Genomic DNA, 6,000 nt, shown 5'->3' with positions numbered 1-6,000 from the left:
ACCTGATTTGATTGGACCACTGCTTGGATTTTCATCAAGGGAGCTCCTACCGAACGTACGTTACGAGTCTTATCAACCTATAACACTCTTCCGTGATTATCATGTGGACATTACCTGTAATGTTATTACAGACTTGAATAGTAATCTACAACCTTCGCACGTCTTGGACGACTTTATAATTACAGAGGAACGTGGATATACTATTTGTGAGAAACCAGCAGTAGTTCTTTATCATCCTGTGTCTGTAAAACACATTAGCAACACTACTCTTAGACTTGTAAATAAACATAATCAGCTTATTCATTTAGATCGGCACGCGTACGTAGCTTACAAACTTCATCTCAAACCACTATGAAAAACATCTATAAAACACGGTGTACATTCCTAAGACATACTACATGTTTGCGAAGACTCATCGTGTTAACAGATAACCATAAGCAGATACTCCTAGATTTACGTTATACGCTACAACAACAAAATGGCGGAAATACTAGACATTATGAATACATTAGAAACACATGAAGGTGTAGTACGAAGTGAGATTCATTCCTATCAACCTTTTACGTTTGGATTAAAAACAATTAAGAAATTCACTTTATTATTAATCAGCAAGATGTATACAAATTACCACACGAAAGCTACCTTTATATTGAAGGACGACTAGATAAATCAGATGGAAGTGGACCAAGCACATCACAACTAAATAACCATGCTCTGGCTTTTCTCTTTTCTGAAGCTCGATATGAAGTAAATACTGTTGAAAGAGATAGAACGAAGAATGTTGGTATTACAAGTGCAATGAAACTCTACCCTTCTTTTTGTGATGAAGAAAGTAGTCTTTTGCGGATGGCAGGATGGTGTCCAAAAGCTACTAACAACTGGATGATTAATGAGGATGGAACTTTTACGGGTATGTTAATCATTAAAACATATATTTGGCTTCGCAGAATACTTTACACGTATTATATTCAACGCAAAACAAGAGGTTATTCTGATCTGTAACCGAAGTGATCACAATCCTCTTATAGCAGCAGAAACACTCGTGGAATCGAAAATTACACTTCATCGTATATTATGCAGGATTCCACAATTAACCTTTTCTGATCGTGAAAAACTTCGATTGCTCAAGGTTGTAGAAAATGATGCACCATTACCTATACGTTTCTGAAGTTGGTGACTGCAGGAATATCCTGTGTTACCACCTATAAAATGCATTGCTGGGCTGTGAAAACATCACGTTTTACTGAGAAGCTCTTGTATATTATTTCGCATTTCAAACCAATCGTAAATTCAATCACGAAAAAGATAGTTCACTGATTGATCACTGTAAATTAAGACATGTTAGACTATATCTCAACGGAATTACTTATCCCTATGAAAACACAGACATTAACTTTGAGAAAAATAAATTCGGGATGCTCTGTGACATGTTTTGTAAATTCCAATCATCGTATTATCAGTAAGAAGACAGTCCGCTATTTTCTCCTCAAGAATTTAAAAATAAAGCACCAATTGTAGTTATAGACTGCTCTTATGAAGAATCTACAAAAGAATCTCGTGATGATATTCGTTTAGAATTTGAAACATCTGAAAACATTCCTGCTAACACAGCAGCCTACTGTCTTATTATTCATATGAGTGATGTTACTGACCATCCGCTATCGAATGCTGTTACCAGGCTATAAATAAGGATAACCCTTTATCATCAACATTAGTGTGTGCTTCGAAATCGCACGCTATGGAGCAGTGCAACAAACAAAACTGTAAATGTGCATGCTGCTCGCATGCTCATATGCAACATCTTATTTATCTTACACGAGTAATTGAAGCTATTAAGATGTTCCATAAGCATAGAACCTTGATGCCGAAACATCTTTTTCAATTCATACCGCCAGGATTTTCATCTGCGTACGCTGTCCCTTACGTACATGATTTTTGGGACATCCTTCCATACCCAGTAAGATGTCAATCGATGTAGCTTTATGCAAAACCTGTCCACGTCATTACAAGCATCGAGGGGAAAATGGTGATGATGTTTGGGATGGACCGAATCCGAGAATTGAACACTGTACACAGTGTATAGATGAACTTCTTCTAGTACCTGATGACGATAAAATGGAAAAAGCCACATGAATAACAACAAGTGTAGAACTGCATGATCTTCTTTGTAAAGCGTAACATACTTGGTATAATATATTTCTACGTGTTTTGTTTAATTTGAATGTTTCAGGTGGCATTGCAATTTCAGAAGCATGCTACTTCTTCGCAGAAAGCTGTTAAGAAGCATAGCAACCTTGTCAGCAGCACACTGTTGTAGCACATTGGGAATAAATATTTTATTGCGTTCAAAAATCTTGTAATTATTGCATTCCTTACACCTACTCATTCTCGAGAAAACGATCAATCTAAACATGCACAATGACGTCATCGCTTAACACGTGCGCACTCTAGCCTTCGCGATGCATGTTTAAACTTGTTCGATAGAGGTATACCTTGACAGTGGAGGAGGAGGTAGAGGAGGAGGAGGTGATGAGGAGGCCATAACAGCCTATGTATAGTCGCTATTGTTTAAAGATAGCAGCATGTCAAAAAAGCACGTGGAATTTTTCAAATTGCCGCCACCACATTTCAAAGGTAGTAACTAAAGATAGCAGCACGATGCTCTGTTGATTAATGATGGCCGCTGTCAAAAAAGCACGTGGCTGTCAGCTTGACAGCTGTCAAAAAGCACATGGCTTTGTTTACAAACAAGAGCACGTGGCTTTGTTGACAAACATGGCCTTGCCATTATCCCGAGAGCCTGAGGGGAAGGTGGCGGCCGAACCCGTTACTTGCACTACTCTGCATACATTATAAAACAACTCGTCATCGAAAGTTCTGAGTGTACAGATATGCAAAACACCTATTTAATCTCTTAACCATTGCGATCATAATTTTCAATTCAAACGCCGTAAACTTGGAACGGGACGATTGGCACGGATGGCTAGTCGGGACGATTAGTTAGCCTTATCACGAGGTTATCACGAATTTCTATTTGAAAATATTATAGCGTTCCAACTTCTTGTATCAAGGTTAAAGCGTTCCAATTCTCGTTTAGGGCAATATATAATTCCACAAATTCAAGTTCAATCAGTAGCTTGAGTTCTGACCTCCGAACGACAAAACGCCTCTGGGTCATTCACTGGAGTAGATATGCTAAAGAGAGGTAACCTACTCTATTCCAAGTCGTAAAAGACCCCAAAAATTCAGCTTCTTCCTTCGGTTCACCAAATATTTCGTTTGCAGAATGAAAATAAAACAAGAATTGAGTAGGCTTATTAATTTAGATGGACTCAACTTTACGTATATTTCGATTGCCTCTGTTTGACTATTTCTCTCAGCTCAGCAGTTTTCATACTGAACATTTAATATATATGTATTATTTAAAGTTTTTCACCAATAGGATGCGTGGTCTCGGGTTCAATATAACCCTTAACAACATTTTCTGGCCGTAGTTTAGAGGCCCATCAGGTTTACTGACTTCGTTTCCTAATTTGATTTTCGCCATCAGGCAGTTCAATAACTCCCGTTTCCCTTACTCGGCCTCTTTGAATTCTTAGTCTAGGGCCCAGTTGGGACAGTTGGGAAAACAACTCTCTATGGCGTTCACGATGATCGTTTTGGTAAATTTGGATTGTCCTAGATTGAAATTATATACTACTGAATATTATGTACAGTATACAGTGTGATTCAGTGTGATGGTAGATTGATGCTAACCGAAGGCATTTTGAACATTATGTACACTACATAAATTAATACCGGTATTCTTTATTGCAGTGCATTGCTCGGAATTTAAAAAAGAATGGTATTTCTGTATCGGTCGTGTCCACAGTAACAAGGAAATGCATATTTTAATTTCCCGTCACCCCTGTCTGCCTGTATGTCTGTCTGTCTGTCTGTATTTCTGTCTGACGGTATATCTGTCTGTCTGTCTTGCTCACTGTCCGTCTGTCCGTCTGTCTGTCTATCTGTATGTCTGTCTGTCTGTCTGTCTGTCTTGCTCACTGTCCGTCTGTCTGTCTATCTGTATGTCTGTGCGTCTGTCTGATTGTCTGTCTGTCTGACGGTATGTCTGTCTGTCTGTCTGTATGTATGTATGTATGTATGTATGTATGTATGTATGTATGTATGTATGTATGTATGTATGTATGTATGTCTGACTGTATGTACGGGCAGAAATTGACCGAAGAGAATTTAATAAAAATTGGTATGTTAAGTCAGGAAATGGGAAACTAAAATCTCGGCTATAAATATTGTATTACCGGGCGAGTTGGCCGTGCGCGTAGAGGCGCGCGCCTGTGAGCTTGCATCCGAGAGATAGTAGATTCGAATCCCACTGTCGGCAGCCCTGAAAATGGTTTTCCGTGTTTTCCCATTTTCACAACAGGCAAATGCTGGGGCTGTACCCTAATTAAGGCCACGGCCGCTTCCTTCCAACTCCTAGGCCTTTCCTATCCCATCGTCGCCATAAGACCTATCTGTGTCGGTGCGACGTAAAGCCCCTAGCCAAAAAAATTATTCACGCTGAGCGAAATGGTAGTTTAGAGGAAGGCCTAACATATAATTCTCAAATATTTATGAATTTAGTGTTCCTATCGATAAATGCTAAGTAACAAAAGTTATATAGAATTGCATTTATGCCTGATGCATATTTACCGTACCGATTGTGATAAAAGAGGTATAACTGAATTTTGTTTTTATGTTGCTAAGTCCATGTCAACGCCAAACCACGAGAAGGTGGGTGAAGAGGACTTAATGAAGTCTGGGAATAAGGTATTGCTATCTAGGCTGAAGGTAACGCTGGATGAAATGGTAGTTTAGGGGAAGGTGCGGGAGTCATGAAGGAGGGCCTCCTCTAAAATCCTAAAATTGGAAGAAAATTAAATGTGAAGTTCTACAAAATGAAACGTTTATAAAACTGATCAAAAATAACATGACATTGACCATTGTTGTGATGCGATTTGTCCCTCCAGCTGCTGCTCATATCCGATAAATGGGATCACCGCTGCGTTCCGAGTAAAATAGCGTGGGTGCATATTGGCGGAAAGTATCTGGAGAGTTACATATTTTCATATAAGCACGATTTTCGTGTGGTATGTTAATATGCGTTTCCCATGCGGAGTTGTCGCGAATGAGTTCTAACACGAATATGGAGCGTCTCTGAACCCTACGTGATGAAATAGCAGCCATTGGAAATTAGAATTTGGGGTACAGACAGCAAAATATACCCGGGTTTTTCGAAGTGGGGGTGAGCAATAAACCTACAAAGTGCTCTCTCAGCGAATTTAGACCGAGAGGTGACGGTTGAATCTTTCGTAAGTTAAGTCCGGTAATAAGAGTTTTACGTCTCACCAACTTCCTTTGGCGGGTTAGGGGGATGCCAAGGTACTGTAATTTTCTCCCACTACAATTCTTTACGTGTCAGTAAATCTACCGACACGAGGCTGAGGAATTTCAGCGGACTTAGCCAGGTTCGAACCTGCCAAGTTAGTTTCAGAAGGCCAGCGCCTGAACCGCCTGAGCTAATCAACGCGCCCAATAATAGCTTTTTGTGATTTTGATTCCATAAAGTACAAAAAACTTTCACCAAAGGATCAATAATTACAATTAATACAAGTATGGCGTGATTACATATTTGAAAATAATTTAAAACTTGACCGCACACTACGAAACTAAGACACTAAAGAGATTGCCAGACTGGAGAATGCGCGTGGCAAGCGGTTCAATGGCACCTCAGTGTCCATGATCTTGGCAAAACAATATACCCCTACTACCCTTCCTCAAGGGGCATACAAAGTCTCCACTACATCCTGTGGCGATATAAAAATCGAGTACCCGCAACGATAAATATTTTGTGCGTACTTCCCCTGATATTATTGTTAATAATAAATATAAAAGGAAAGAAATAAGTGATAAGACAAGAGGGCATGTACAAATGGCTTTTAAAAATAATTCCCACAA

The sequence above is a fragment of the Anabrus simplex genome, chromosome 5 (assembly GCF_040414725.1).
Source record: "Anabrus simplex isolate iqAnaSimp1 chromosome 5, ASM4041472v1, whole genome shotgun sequence".
NCBI classification, from domain to species: domain Eukaryota; kingdom Metazoa; phylum Arthropoda; class Insecta; order Orthoptera; family Tettigoniidae; genus Anabrus; species Anabrus simplex.
The sequence above is the reverse complement of the archived record's forward strand: the minus strand, read 5'-3'. Positions refer to the sequence as shown.